Source organism: Hippocampus guttulatus, chromosome 11 (assembly GCF_054856545.1).
Source record: "Hippocampus guttulatus isolate MCC_2025c chromosome 11, RoL_Hgut_1.0, whole genome shotgun sequence".
In the NCBI taxonomy this organism is placed as follows: Eukaryota; Metazoa; Chordata; class Actinopteri; order Syngnathiformes; family Syngnathidae; genus Hippocampus; species Hippocampus guttulatus.
Window position 1 is genome coordinate 20,541,916 of NC_141271.1, and position 16,574 is coordinate 20,558,489.

At 44.9% G+C, this 16,574-nt stretch overlaps 1 protein-coding gene across 1 annotated transcript in view; it reads right to left on the bottom strand.

Annotated features, from left to right (window-relative positions):
• Positions 1-13,061, bottom strand: part of LOC147198593 (histone deacetylase 4-like) — a 75,030-nt gene extending 61,969 nt beyond the window's left edge. Inside the window, exons 1-3 of the mRNA XM_086123147.1 lie at positions 12,922-13,061; positions 12,176-12,385; positions 6,322-6,443 (exon numbers count right to left, since the gene is read on the bottom strand). The gene's annotated coding sequence lies outside the window, so the exon portion shown is untranslated. The remainder of the gene's footprint in view (positions 1-6,321; positions 6,444-12,175; positions 12,386-12,921) is intronic.
• Between the last annotated feature and the right edge of the window lie 3,513 nt (positions 13,062-16,574).

The following is a 16,574-nucleotide window of genomic DNA, read 5'->3' on the forward strand; positions in this document are numbered from 1 at the left end:
AGAAAAGTGACTCAATCGCCATTCTACTGCGACGCCAACGGAGCGAGCGTGCGGTCTGAACATGGCTAATGGCATTGACGGAGGCATTATTGTCCTGTAAACAAGCCGGCGGAGCAAAGCGAAACGCCCGCGAAGCTGACACGATGAAAATGGATGTTTGCTTTGAGGGGATGCGAGTTAAGTCCATCACTGCGGTGTTTGTGCGCTATATCCATTCTTGGCCGGATAACAAGCAGAGCAAGGTGAGCTCCGACAGTCAATCCGACATAATCGCACATTCACCCACTTTGATTGCGGGCTAAAAAACAAGCTTTGGTGAACTCTCGAGTCAGCGCGCCATTTTTTAATAGACCGCGGTGGGGCCAAAAAGTCAAATAATCATCACCGTCAACGAATAATCACCATACCCGGTGCTCTTTTGCACACTTTCCAAGATTAATTTCGCCTTAGCAAGATTGAAATGAGCGAAGGCATCTAGCGACGACCGGGCCAAATTTGAGCATTGCGAAGACCCGATTATCGGATACTTCTGAAAGATTATCCTGAGCGATGGTGTATGAAGAGTGATTTGTGCGCCCCGGTGTCCCCGGAAAACAGCTGAGGCTGACAATCATTCAATGCCAAAGCGGAAAAATACGTTTGCAAAAGCCCAATCGTTTGGTGGGCGGGGTTTATTTTTCATTATTAAAAAATATTAATAAGGGGCTTCGCGCACATCCTCAGTCAGAAATGGATGGTATCGGCTCTCCCAAAGTGAGAAAATGGCTGGCATTGAATGAGTTTGTGTTTAAACCGCTAACAGTTAGCCTAGCTTTTTCTTTTTGTTCTGCTACTAGCAGAGTAGTCGTAGTAGAAGTTAACAGTGCAATATTTAAAACAATCGTAAATTTTATAAGGCTGGCTTTTCTTCTATTCTTCTACTTAGTTTAAAAAAAAACAACAACAACAACTGTTTCCTATTTCTCAAGCGACGGCACCTCCTCTGAAGTCCTTTGGCGCCGGCCCCCGTGCGCCCGCTTGTTCAGTCGACACATTTCTGTGAGAACGCATCTTTGTCGGGTCAAATAAACATTCCCACGGATGGCCCGATGTTCGCGTGTGTAACACGGTGTGTGTCAGCATCTTACAATTGCATTTCCATGCGAGAAGCGCTCGGTGTGCGGCTTGTCATCGCACGGACGCTCATTAGGGTGTAGGCCTCCCGGGTGCAATCATGTGCGAATGACAATGAGCCTGATCGATGCCGACACAAGACAATCCGTTTCATTTTCAGGCCCGGGTGACAAACAGGAGACGCATTGGTGCGACCCAGTAATCAGCGCTTTCTATATATGTACCCGCTAATTGTCAAGGAAAAAAAACACATGAGCTCACTTCTGACACACTTTGTGCCCGCCACGCTGATCCGCATGCTGAGTAAGCACGGAGCCGGCCTCCCGCAACCTTCCCAAAAAACAAAACAAAACTAACTTTGAAAAGTGTTTTTGTGACTGAAAAAAAAAAACCCCAACAACAAAAGCACTTCATTGTGGCTCCTTCTGGTGAGGACCAAATATCCGTTGCCTAAAAGCTATTTGTTAGCCCGTCTATGGCGTTTCCTATGAAGCCAGTAGAGGCTGTGTGGTTATTTTGAATTTGTGTCATATTTTAACCATGCATAGTTGGACGGGAAACCACTGCCACCATATTGCTCGCAAATCAAGACATAAAATCAAGCAAACGACGGCTCGTTCTTTTTGATCCAAGCAAAAGCGAGGACTCGTCCTTTGATCTGACCAAGACGAGATTTAAAGCGGAACATTTTGCGTTTGGCTCCTACGACACACAGTGTAAGCGTTAGCTATCGGGAAACCTCGCGGCGAACACATCTCGCAACATTTTTCGATTCATAGAAACCTCGCGAGCTCATTTATCTGGCTGGGCACAAAATGAAAATCTTGACCGTACCTTGGTGTTTGGTTCCTGTGATAAACTACTGCTTCGGAGAGCCGCGGTAATGAGCTTGCGGCGTTATGACATCTTGCAAATTGCATACGCGGGAGGATGACAAAACTTGGTTTCATACGAATTTGACTAATAACGCTTACACGTGTTTCGACAGCGGCGCGCCATTGCCCATTATCGTCAGTTACCTGCGGTCCGCAGCGGCTGACGCAGAGAAATGTCGGCGAGTGAAATAGCAGAAGTGAAATCCAAACAAAGTCCGAATGAATGAAAAACGACTCCCGCGTTCTGAACCCTTCTCATGAATTTGCGACGACAGTACAACGCCGAGCGCCGAGTGCTGCCTTCTCACCGTTAAAATACTGCCGTGAATGGCATTTTTTAAAACTTCTCATGATGTAAGGGGTGTTTGTTGAGCAGCAAGGACTTGAAATTGCACATATTCACACTCGCAAGATGCCAAGTGAAACAAACCACTGGAGTTTTGCCATTGGCAGCCAATTAGCGTTGAAGGCTCAGGGAGAGCTCGTGTATACAAAGCGCCAACGAGTTTATCCAATGGCTGATTGGGATTTCGGAAATCAGAAGAATTTGGGTTTCGACAACCTAACTGGAGCTCAAATTACGCCACATGAATCGTCTCACTGGCCCGTATCTGAAGTCACGCCGGGCAAATGAAACCTGAAGCTTGAGCTTACCTTGACAACAAAAGACGGGAACGTTTTGGCGAGTGTAAGCGCGCCTAACGTGGGGCTTTGGAGCGGGAGTCGCTGGATTTGTGCTTGTAATAATTGAGCCTTAGTGTGGGGTGGTTTTCCAAACACTAGAAAGAGCACATAAGAACTGTGAGAAGGTCACAATGGCTGAACCGAAAAGAAACCGGACGTACAAGCATACCCCGAGTGTACATGAATTAAAAAATATATTCATCCATAAATACAGCTTAGGGTCTCTGTGTGTGAGCCCAGATAGTTTTGTTATGGGAAACAAATGAACAGCATCTACAGTATGTGGATTCATTATTTTGTGAGCGTTATTTAATGAACATAAAACACATTTTCAGCAAACCTGCAAGTCATTCTCGAGTATCGGTACTTGCTATTGGTTAATACAGAAATCCAAGTGCTATAATTTTAAACAATTAAAAACCGTTTTCCAGGTGTCTTAATAAAATGAATTTGGTCAGCATACCCCCCAGAGATCAATGACAACATGTTGGGCGTCAAATTCAGCATTCACGTACGTGCGCGCCCAACATGTTGTTCATTTTGTTGCTTTGTCACATTTTGTCATTTGCGACCACAAAAGCCTCAAGGCTCCTTCACGGGTCCCTTTTTAGACCTCAATTTCATGGCGTATGCACAGATTAGTGCCTTGAAAAGTTCATTCTGCCTCCGGAGACCCAGGGTGCACTAAGCCGCAACATTGCGTAACTGCTGGGAACTTTGGATTTTGTTTTCGGTTATGGAAGCGGAGGGTGGGGGGGGGATTACGTCCTCGCAGAGCCACCTGACCTGCCTGGTTACAGCCCTTTTTCTGCGCATCTCCGAGACTCAGGCCTAGTACACACATACTCATCACCGCCACTGCAAAGTCATCCTTCAGGACCGGTTCCAATAACGCAATTTGGTTTATCTGAAATCCGGTGGTGGGGAGTATAAATTTGTTTTTCCCCAGTTGTGCCAAGCTCTCAAAACAAGTACAGTACAATACGACATACGTTTTTTTTTCTTTTTACTTTTATAGGAATTATTTTTACTTGCACAAGTATTTGTACTTCTACTTAAGTACTGTGTACTTTTTCAACTTTTGCTCATTTCGTATACAGTATGAAGTTTTATTTACTACACACACGCATCAGACAGTCTGTGTAAAAGCGGGCATGGGCTATGTTTGAAAGTGAACCGCAGCCCTTGCCTTTTCCTGATACTGTAATCGTAGGAGCAGATGTGAACTCTTATGGGTTAATCTTTGAGGTCTTGTGACTTCTTAATCTGCGGATCGTTTGCGAACAAACATCTGGACTATTTTGCGAGCTGACAGATTGACTCGTAGGACGAAGCCAACGTGCTGGTCTACTGTACGTGGCGCACGGTGTCACTTTCACTCAACGATCACAACCGAACGTCTCAAGTGTATTCCCGGGCCTAAATTTGAATTTGAAGTGACACGTGCACAATTGCTACCGTTGTGAAGCCGCTCAGTGGTTATTACACGTTTTCCCTCCACAAAAAAAAAACAGCGCACAAACTGAAGAGCCACAACCAAAGGGGTGAAAAAAAATAATAAATGACAGCCAACTATTATATTATCAGCCCTTTTTCCAGACAATAAAAAAAAGTCAAATGCGCTGTGAACAATTTGTTCTTTAACAATAAACCACATGATGAAGTCACTTCACTAATGACAAAACAATTTGGCTCGGCCCGCAAAGCATTTTGACCATAAAAACATTGCTCTCTGCATGCATGACATTTATTAAGCGTAAAACTTGAACACTTAATAAATTCCTCCAAAGGCTACGTTACACTCGTGTTTGCCCACACTTGAATAACTTGAAAGGCACATTGTTGAAACTAAGAGAGAGAGAGAGAGAGAGGCGAAAGAACAATAATGGGGCTCTCATCTGTGCCGATCAACAAGAGCTTCCCTTGTGCCGAGCTGAGATTCATGAAGCACTACCGACACGACACGGAATAAAATCACATCAAATGCGAATGGAAGGAGCGCTTTCAAACCTTCTCAACATTTAGAGAGAAAACCTCAATTAACACAAAAAGAGTTTTAGAGCAAATGTGCTGAAGCTTCTATTTTGTTTTTTAGAAGTAGATCATACTTGACTTGCCGCTCTTCTCGTCCAGCACCACGGATGTTTTTTTAAAAAAATTTACTCGAATTGCCCCACGGAGATAAATAAAGTTTTCTGAATCTGAATCTAAAAAGCTCCCACTGCGACTTTTTTATGACAGTTACTGAGTAGAACCCCCCCCCCCCCCCACCCCGCAATCCCACTCTTTATGAAGCACGAAACCACGCCTCCATTTATAGGTGCTATTAGTCAATTTATCGGTCTGTAGAAAACGCGCTCTCTGGAAGCAGCAGCTCTCATGTTGGATCGTTTATTTGTAGACTAAAGACGGATATGAGGAGGGCCAACGACAAGCCGTCATTCTCGACGCATGTGCTAACATTCCAGTTGTGACACGTGTGTACTATTTTGTTTGTTTGTTTTTTATAAAAAGCAATTGCAATTTTGTTATTTTCTCTTTTTGAGACTTCAAAAAAAAGAAATACCCACATCACCGCTCGGCTCCCCAGGCGTCACATGAATAATTCAGAACCACCTGTCATGGATCACTGTTCGGAATAAGATTTGGTTTTTTTTGGGGGGGGGGGGGGGGGGCGTGTCTTGAATTTCTTTCGACACATTTCTTGAGCTCATACAGCACCTGACAGAACGTCAGAGGCGCCCACGGGCCTTCTAATCTGTAGACACCTGCAAGTTAACTAGCATTCCGCTTATGGGGGGGGGGGGGGGGGCACTCATTTGGATGGCATGCATGTTAATGCGGCGAAGGGAGTCAAACTCGACCTCGACAGTGTCATCTTCAGTTTAAGTGGGCCACACCCAGGACTGCCCAATCAAAGAGCACATATAGGCAAGGCAAATGTAGTTCGAGAGCACATTTCATACACAAGGCGACTCCAAACGTAAAAGCATGAACAAAAAGAACAGCCAAAGACATTGAAAAACACAAATAAAAGAAGTAAAAAGTTGATTTCTGAAATTACCAAAAGACTGTCGAGTGAAATTGATTTTATTGATTCCAATTAGGTGCAGCACAACGGCTAAAAGGCGCTTCAGCGTGTTTGTTTTGAAACTTGGGCTCCACTCAAAGACCCGCGTTTGCAGACCTCAAAGCCCGAGTGGGTTGGCATTCAATTAGCATTTCCTATCATGTATTCAAGAGCCAAACCATTCAGTGATTTATTGACCAGGAGCAGAATTTTAATCTGTATTCCACAGCTGAGTGGGGGCCAGTGCAAAGCCTCTTTTGATGTCTGTTCATGTTGACAAGTAACCATTCACGAGTCGAGTCAAGCCCCGCATGCTAGCGATTCACCACCTGTGGAGTTGCTTCGTCACCAATTTTTTTTTCTTTGTATCTTAAAAAAATCAGGGGTGTTATTTTTTGGGGGGGTGTGGCAAACTAGCTTTTTTGTAGAAAACATTTTTAAGTTTAAAAAATATTAAATATTAAAAAGTTTTTAAAATGGCCATCAATTATATGCAAATTTTGGCTATTGGTGGTATGGTCCAGTCCCGATCGAACAGCGGTGGTCCATTTGGTGGATGTGGGGAGGAAGCTACGTTACCTGCAGAAACGCCATCCAAGCACGGGGGCAAGGGGGACACGCAAACTCCACACAGGGCGTGCTGAGCCGGGATTCAAACCCAGAACCTCCGGACCGCAAGACAGATAGACCACCGTGCTGACCTATGGAAGAAAATGAACACAAACGCTCGTCAATAAAGACAAGCAAACGCAAGAGCATCACCGGCCTAAACCCAACACGCACTCTCCTTTTGCTCCAATTCGTAGGCCGTAACACACTACACAAGGCTTCCCTCTACCTCTCCCCCCCCCCTCCCACTGTTTGTGTTCAGGCAGGGGCGTCAAGCTGCATCAGTATTTATTGACGCAAGATCCCCTTTGGCCAAGACCCACCACCCATTACTGCTGCTGGCATAAAGAGGCGAATGAGAGAGTTTGTGTGAGCGCATGCGTGCGCAAGTGTGTGTGTGTGTGTGTGTTCCGACTCTGACCGTCCAAGGCCATAAACACAGCTCCAAAATGCCAAGTCGCATGTCAACATGCCAGCCTGTGCCACCCAGGTTTCAGGCGCACAAAAAGTCCTTCAGTGCTGCTCAAATGGCATTGAGGGAAGGGAAAGGGTGATCTGTCACGTATGGCGAAGTGCTTAAGTAGACCCAATCAGAGGGGTGGGGGTTGGGGGGCAACATGGGAAATGAGCAGCTAACTGGATGAGTGGCTTACATGAAATTGAAGATTAAAAGCTTCATCTTTCATTTCGGACCAACTCAACGAGGACAACATTTTGGCAGAACGACTATTTGTTTTGGCTTCTTTGAAACTTAAAAAAAATTAAAATAAAAGTATGACTTTGCTGGGTGCACCAACTGGGACTTTTTCTTGGGATCAATTTTGTTGCTTCTAAAGCGGCACAATTCATCGAATATTAACCATGATCGCGATTTTGTCAGGCGCCATTAAATGAAGCTGACTGTCGGCCATGCTTCAATTCAAAATGCAACAATGTCTCCTTTAGTGCTCCAAAAATGTCACAGATATCTCGGGGCTTGCACCAAAGTTCACGCAGATGTCCTAAAACGTACACAGTGACGTAAGCGAATCCCAATTAGCAGTTCAAAAGAAAAAAAAATAATAATAATAAATGTCAGACAATAAATAAAAGACATTAGCGAGCTGCACTTTTGCCGCAGAACAATGAACACAAAAATGAAGCAAGGGCAGTTCCGTCAAGCCAGCGGTTGACGGACGCGGGACGGGGGAGACAAACGGCCTTTTATCCATTTTGGCCGGACACTTGGAAAAGACCACAAAAAAAAAGGTCATTGAAAAAACAGCGAGGAGGAGCGGCTTTACATAATGAGATTGTATAACATATTGTTCGTGGGAGCGCAGCACGGCAAACCACACCAAGATGGCGAGCTTTCCCCTGAATGTCAATGACACGGTGGTGCGGTTAACCGCCGACTGACAAAAGCGATAAACTCCCCGTCAAGCATGACGAGTCGCCGCGTCGTGTGACCAGTCACGTCGCTCGATAATGTGCGTTGCGATTGGAACTCGTCACTCGTGACTGCAGGGGTTTTTTTATTTTTGCCTCTCATTGTCGTCCTCCCCCAACAAAAAAGACAGTAAGTACAACTACAAACTACAGATGGAACGATATGGTTTTGGTTTTTTTCTGGACAGGTGCCAATTATTAGTAGTCAAGGAGGCCGATAACCATGATTTGGAGCTGATATCCATTTTAAATAGACAGTATATTCATCCGAACTCAAATGTTCCACAAGTTTTTGTTTTTTGGTTGTTTTTTTTTTAAATCTTGGACAATAGACATTTTATATTTTTTCATTCAACAAGTAAATCGCTGCTACACTTTTGTGCATAAAATAAAAAGTTTGCCAACATTTCAACCTTCACTTCTCACTTCTGTTTTAATTGTAACCAAAACAAGAAGTGCCGAGCATTCACGATGTCAGCAGCATCTCTTATAAAGTGAACCGCAAATTTACATGAAGATTAGTCTAAACTGAACACCGTCTTAAATTGATCTCTGATTGGCCATCAGACGCCGACATTCGTCATTAATCGGCCCGGACGATCATTGGTCTATCTCTACAAATATTTTTTACAATCGATTCTTCTTTCCATTTTATTTTATTACTTATTATTTGAACAATTGGATAACATTGCATTAAAAGTCTATTACAAGACCATTTTTTCCAGGCTTTTTTTTTTTGTTGAGATCCCGCTACTTGTTGGGTCACTGTTGCAAAGGATAAGTAGATGTTTGCAAATGTCAGATTTTGATCATAGTCTGAATCTGAATAGTCAGCCTGAGAGGCTGAAATCAGAGCAGTTGGACAACCAACGGCTCGAAACAATGACTGCACGATTCAAATGGTTGATTTATTTGTCAATTGATGAGTTGTAGATTCATCGATTACATTTTGACATATATGACACGCCATAAACATTGCAGTTGGTGTGTGGGCATTTCTGTCGATCAGCGTATCTTGTGTTGATCGGCCGACGCGCGGCACCGGATGAGCTCGACAAGCGTTTGAAAATGCTTCGGAAGCCGTCGCGGCGGCGTGAAAATAACGCGCGGCGGAATAGTTAGCAGTAAACAGCAATTAAGTAAACGCCTCCTTTTGCATAACTCATGACATGAATGATTGAAAAAGCACTTGTGCCATGTCGACAGCCCCCGGGTTCTCTGCTCTAATTGACTCTGAATAATTCAGCCGGCAGCAGCCGTGAATTTCCCGCCGACACGTTCTCGGCTATTAGCCGAGGTATGTATGATTTTATCATCCTAATTTTGCGCAATGTCGACTTAAGTATCGAAAAAAAAAAAAAAAAAAGGGCTATCAAGTAACTGAGTTTTGATCATCTCCATCAGGCGTGACTAACTCAAGGAGTCAATGCGGGTGTTAAAGGGGAATGAGTAAAGGCGCCGCTGCGAGGGAGGAAACGACACTTTGCGGTCGAACGGACACGTCGTGACGCAAGACGCCGTGCTGCTTGTCGGACCGTGACCACGGGACATGGCATCAATCTGCTGTCAGGACAAGGCCGGCAACGTCGGAGGTCTGGAGGACGTCACGCGGCCGATATTTCATTTGCGCTTGCGATTAGAGAAGACGTCAACTTTGTGGTCTGAGGACATGATGTGATCTGGGACGTCATATATCAGACGGGACCACCTTCAAGTCATGAGAGAAGACGGGAAGATATGAATATGTGGGAGCCTGCAGGATTGGGAGATAAAAGGGGACACGTGGTGCAGTTTTGTCATCGGGGCTGCAGCTCTCAGATACTTTGCAAACCGATTAGTTCATTGATTATCCTGTCGGTTGATTGGCTAAAACAAACAAGCAAACAAACAAAAAAAACGACTTTTGTATCGTTTTTCCCAATTCTGTCTGAAATGAGTCTGTTACAAGGGGGAGGTCCGGTGCCATGCAGGTGAACCACTGACCACCCTACCTACCTCCTCCATGCCAGCGGCAAGTAGGACGACTTTCATTCCCATGCCGACTGGGGCTGAGCAAGGGAGGCAGCCCAGAATCTGAAAAGAAAATTGAGCCCCGATACAGAGCAAAAGATCTTGTTTTTTCGCTCATGAATGCAGCACTTCATGAAGGTAAGAAAACTTTGATTGTCTCACAGTGGAGAAATTTGCGAGCTGGCCTATTACTTTGTTCATCAGCGTGCAGATCCCCGGACGGATCCCACATCAACAATTTTGCCGAACTCTTGACCCTCCGCCACTTATCAGGAAGCCATCTCTGACAATGCGGTTGGCTCAACCAGAGTGACGCTGCAGCTCCCTTACCCTTTTGGCTCTTGCATGATTTTGTTTCCGCCGAGTCAAAATTCTCAATAAATTCTCTTGAAATCTACCTTATTGAATTAAAGTACTTAAAGTGGAAATGTCCTTCATTTTCTTTGTCAGGGAGTTTCAGGCATTAGCTTATTACTGTATGGCCGTACGAAAAAAGGTCAAACTGTTGTTTGGAAATTGTAATCTACGACACTTTATTGCACAATACTTATTCTGGGCTTTTTTTTCTTTTTTTATCCTGCACTTAACAAATACTCCAGACATGAAAAACTAAAAGCAGCATTAAAACAAACCTGGGTTGGGATAGTGTTCTCATAAAAATAAAAACAGACAAACCCATTTTCAAAACCAACTCAGAGGACCGGAATTTGTAAAAACACAAGTCAAAAGGAAATAATGAAAATATCAAACGATTCCAGCCCTGGTCCGACCGAGGGCCCAAGTGCGAGTTTGCTGATGCAGGTCAACGGGCGTCCATACAGTACATCGGCCCGAGATCGGCTGGGAGGTCATGACAGAGATAAAACGGGAATGTGGCCGCTCATACGGCCCACAATGGTGGCGGTTAAGCGTGTCCGAGCACAGCGTGGTCCTTTCACAACAAGCAAGAAGGCGCCATTAATAGACTCCATTAGTAACCATTAGCGTGACATCCACAACATGTCCACAAACAAGGATGCCTTTCCAAATCGCCAACCCTTCCAACACTTGCTAAATGAGTTTTTGGAATCGGGTTCAAAGTCAGGACAAGGGCCCGGGCGAGGGCGGGCGCAGCCCGTCCAAAAAAGAAGGGTTATTGTCAGAGGCGACTATAGGAAGCCGAGTGGCGGAGAGAATGCTTCGCGGCCGCGGGCTCATTGGATCAACACAAGGATTCATCAAGCCTCAAATCGCATCAGTCGAGCCTGAGAGATTCTGGAGAGTTGCCCATTAAATGCTGGACGTCCATTTGGCTGCGTTGAATCTTGCTCGTATGCGTTTTACTGCTCCGCCGGGTCGGGCCGATAACCGCCTTCCTTCCTTTCGTCTCGTCAACTTCATATTTAATGAAAGGAGATGTAATTGGGTGATGAGGGAGAGCGACAAGCTTTCGCTTTTATTTGGACTCCAAACGTTTGTTTGGAGTTGTTGTTGTTTTTTTAAAGCATTTCATTCCATTACAGAAATGTTGCATTTTAGTTTTAGTTCTTGTGTTAGCTTTCGTTCATTGAAATAACCTTGGAAGTGATGTCACAGGGGTAGGTTGTAAGATTTCCATATTTTACCCATCAAAAGGCCAACTCGCACGGGCTGAAATGAGCTGGTGAGCAACCTCTGGAAAGTTAAAAAGTAACCACCACTGACATGAGGTTCACAGATCCACAAGAAATTCGTGGAGATGCCTATCATTATCATTATAGTTAACAGTGCTCTGTATTAGTGGGGGAAAAAAATCCCGCAGTTGTTGTGCCTCTCTAGTAAATATTGTTATATTATTATTAGGACATCAAAAGCTATTCCTCGGTCACATTTTGGATTTTTTTGTAGTTTGGAGTGTCACAAAAGCAAAAATAAGAAAAAAAAACACATCGCTTAATCACTATTTGCTTGATGTTGGCTTGAAACAAAAGTTTACATTTCTGGTGAAAGAAGAGATTCGACTCTCTTGGTAGGTTTGGTGCCTCTATCAACACAGAAGACAATAGTCATTGAGTCTTGAAAGATCAGTCAAAATGCTCTAAATCTGTTGACTTTGAAATTGTATGGCAGTGAATGATATCACGTCCCGGGTTCCTTTTCTGAAATTGTCGCAAAACGGGAAATAGAGTCGACAAATTGCTCAATGGGTTAGTAACCATGTTGTTGGTGGAAGTACTGCGCTTCAACCGGCCCGGACTTTGAACTACAGAAATCGATTAATCCCAGGCCCACTTTGAGGTCACTAACAGTCATTTCTGAAATCAGACCTTTATATATCCAAGTATGGGGTGGGAAAAAAAAGCACATCACAGAAGGACCAGTGAAAAGTATTTTTTTTTTTTTTTTTGTAAACCAATAATAATCTCACCTCTCCAGTGGTTTGGACCCAGCAAGGCTTTTCTCTTGTAGGAGAGGAGGGAAAGGCCGCTCGTTGTTGCTGCAGATTGTGCGGTTGTCCTGCACCGTCCGCGAGGCCACCAGCTGCTCGGCATAGCTCAAAGGCTGAAGAGGGAATTCTTTTGCTCCAGTGACGTCAGGAGAGAGCAGAGCTGCACTTTTGGAGCACGGCCGCGGTCCTCTGTGGGGAAACACACAAAACAGGGAGCTTAGCCTAAAAAAACCAAAAGTGGCTCAAGTACTTACTTACACCCTGTAACTTTCAGTCAAAGCGCAGATTTGGTCAAAGTAGAAAAAGAAAACTCTTTCAAATCCTACTTACGTAAAAGTACAATTCTACAGCTGTTGTTAACAGCAGAAAGGAGAAACAAATCATGATCAATTGATTATTGAAAATGATAATTGAACAAATATACCGCGGTTGATTTTTTTTTACGTCATGTGTCCAACATTCGCGTGTCGTTAACAACGTGACGAGCCTATTTTGACAAAGTAACAATGTTTCTAAATGTGAACAGGGAGTAGGCTAAAAGTAGCCGTAGCACTAAAAGTCCTCCGAAAAACAAACACTCCAGGACAGACACCACGTAAACTACCCAAGCAGAGCTCCCAAGAGCCCACAAGTGTTTGTACTTTTGTTGCCTCACATAAAAAACTGCTGTGACATCTCAATAACCACACCGCTTTTCTTCCCCAAGGATAGAAACGACCGGTTACCTCAGCCTGCACCTTCAAGTGCTCGTCTGCTGCTTTCCAAGAGCATTCCGAAGCAACGCAGTGGGTGTCAGTCTGTCAGTCGGTCGGTCAGTTAGTCCGCCGGCCGGCAGGTTTGCACTTCTTCGACTTCTTCTTCGTCGTCTTCTTCTTCTTCTTCTTCTTGCAATCAGTTGTCAGTCGAACACGCCGAGCGCATTTTGGCGGTGGGCGGGGCCTGGCTTGAAGATCCCTTTGATTGGCAGCTGGGATGACGTCACGTTGGTGGTCTGACACAATGACATGAAATTCAGTCCAGAAAGTGCAAAAGAAATGATTACATAATTACATTCATTATTATTATTATTGATTTTATTACAGTGTACAATGAACGCATTTTTAAATGTACTAAATTTGAACATGTACATAGGCTGCACGTGATTAAAATGTGTTAAACGAACACGTATCATTTGTAGACCAGTAGCAGAATTTTAAAATCTTTTCTTCAGCTGAATTCTGAACGAGCTGCAGCTTTTTGATGCTCTTTTGAGGGAGTCCAGTCAAAAGAGTGTTACTACAATCAAGTCTACTGGAGATAAAAGCATGGATAAGCTTCCCATAGTCTGCTTGGGGCATGCAACCCTTCCGTCAGCTGGTAAAAGGCTGTTGTCATGATTGATTTGATGTGATTGCTGGAAGTCAGGTCCGAGTCTATCAGCAACCCAAAATTTCGGACTTGGTCTGGCCTCTGGTTTCTAAAGACGGTGACTCCAAGTGTTTTCTAACACCAATGACCTTTGCTGTGTTTTGGTTTTGCTGAAGGAAATTGGAGTTTTAAGAACTTTTTTCAGCGTATAACATAGTATACTCAACTTTACTGGACAGTGTAAACAAGCATAAATTATTGTCCTAAAATGCGGACTTGCGGTGTGCATTCCTTGGGCTTCTTCCCATCAAAGCAAAGCTGAGTGCCATGTGGGTGGAGGTGCGCTCTGTGCTTTCGGAATAATTGCAACAGGGTGCAGCCCAACAGCATTTACTGCGTCAATTTCCTAAATGTCCTCTAAATCTAATTTTGACGATCACGGACTCCTACTTTTCAGCAATTGCTCATCACTGACTCTCTAATGACTTCTTGTTATTTGACCGGCAACTGCCCTTCAAAGAAATCCACCCATCCGCTTTCGCTCTGCCAGGCCTCTCCTGCGGCCGTCTTCAATTTCCGCATTTTCTCTTTCGTTTTGTTGATTGGGGCCAGGTGACTTGGCCGTTGCATGACATTCCATTGCGACGTTCGCAGTATCCTTTGGGTCATTGTCCATCTGCACTTGAGAAGCTCTGCAGCATCGGGCTGAATATGAGCAGAATTCTGGATGCTGACCGGTGGCAAAAAGCTTTCTTCGGCCTACAGCCCCCCCCCCCCCCAAAAAAAAGGACAATGACCCAAAACCACCAAAAGATTGTCGCACTCTTCTGAAGAACCCCGATTTAAACCCTATTGAACATCTGTGGATGATACCAACGCCGACGTAGTTGGACATGCTGTGACATTAATTTGCACGGTAGAGTTTTGAGGCAGTGTACCCAAAACAGGTTTGAATGCATTATTTCTCTTCACACTTAATACACATCAGCAAGGATTGTTAGCCGAACTGTAAAACATCGGCCCAGCCCGTTCATCCAAACCCGGGCTGTTGGCGGAGGTTCCGAGGCGTTTCCCCGAGGATCTCGCCGCTTCGAGGATGCCTCGATCACATGACCGTTGCCGAGCCCGCTTGCACAGGCGGTGCTCTCTCCCACGAAATCAGCCCGCTCCTCGGTGCATGGATGTATTTTTGGAAATGGATTCCGAGCAACTATGACAACCGGTATCAAAGCGGGCGGTATGATGGCGGATTATCAGCAATTACATAACTCTGCATGATATGCACTCAACCTCTATCCCAATCCCTCCCAAGAGTGATTGTTTGTGCTCATGGTACAAAAAAGTCGTTTCATGGACTGTTTTTATAGACCCCCCCCCCCCCCCCCCCTACTGATGCAATTCAAAAGTGGAGCGTCAGTGGAGTGGGACCCCCTGGAGTATGCAGCGAGTACTGCGTGTAAATGGATCATTCACAGTCGCACTTTGGCCGATGCATATTTTCAAGATAACACGCACGTATTTGGAACGTGGGAGGATGCAAGAGTGATCTGCGAACGTTTCCAACCAAGAACCGGCTAATTGTCCTTCGATCGTGACACTCGAGCGTTGTCGTTCGCGGCCGACGTGCTGCCGTAATCTGCTTTGGCACAGGGGGGCAAACATTGAAACGCAGCCGCGGCGGCGAGCCGGATGCCAGCTGTTGCGCGCGCCGGTGCCAAGTGTGTTTGTTCATGGCAAGCGGAGCTACACGCAGGAGCCCGACGTGCCAGATGCGCGACGGAAAGCGTTGCCCGTGGATGGCTGTGAGACTGCTCCCGTGCCACAGAGACACGGGACATAGGACACGGTGGGCAAAGTGTGGCCCTCAGACACATTCCAAAGTCAGGCCCCGCCAGCATTTCAAGTCAAATTGGTTGCATTCGTTTTGCTGCACCCCCGCCCAGAAAAGTGGTTCGTTCCAATTGATTCATTTATCAGACTAATTATATGAAAAATATTTAAACCGATTTTTTTTCCTTTTGCGAAATGAGGTATGAAAGTACTGTACTTGTAAAATATTTCTTTTTGAATGGTGTTTTTTTTTTTAATTTCAAAAATTGGTGACCTCACTATACAGTAATATACTGTATGTGTACACTATCCATCCAACATTTTCTGATCCGCTTTATCCTCACCAGGGTCACGGGGCATGCTGGAGCCTATCCCAAGCTGTCTCCCGGGCAGTAGGCAGGGGACACCCTGAACCGGTGGCCAGCCAATCGCAGGGCACACAGAGACGAACAACTAGCCGCGCTCACGCTCACACCTAGGAAAAATTTTGAGTGTTCAATTAGCCAACCGTGCATGTTTTTGGAATGTGGGAGGAAAGCGGAGTACCCGGAGAAAACCCGCGAGGCACGGGGAGAACATGCAAACTCCACACAGGAAGGCCGGAGCCGCAATCGAACCCACAGCCTCCGCACTGTGAGGTCGACGCGCTAACCACTCGACCACTACATCATCCAATTTAAAAGAGAAGTCTAACTTATGACAGTCATTTATGGAAATACCGGTATACTGTTTCACAAAAAGTGCAAAAAATGTAAATATCCATCAATCATTTTTCTGCACCGCTTCATGTGTTTTTCGTATTAATTATAATGCATTCATTAAATATAACAAATTTGCATCAATTATTCCTTTCTTCTTAGAATAAATTCGTGAATGAAATGAAAAACATGAGCAAAAGACGTATCGCGGGGATGAGCTGCGCGCGCACACGCACACATCTGGCAAGCCTGGCACAGTGTTCGGAAATGGCAGTCGCCCGCTCAACGGGAGCCCGGTTGGCAATTTCCTGCTCTGCTTTCCACTCAAGGAGGGACCCGTAAAGTGGGAGCGCAAATGAGGAATGCGGCGTTTTAGTTGCTACGCTTGCTCCACAGAGGATCTTTCAAAGGAAATATTTGGGATGATGATGTCAATAAAAAGCACAGGCTTTTTTTTTTTTTACCCAACATGGTTTTTACGACAGCTTTGAACAAGTGCTCAA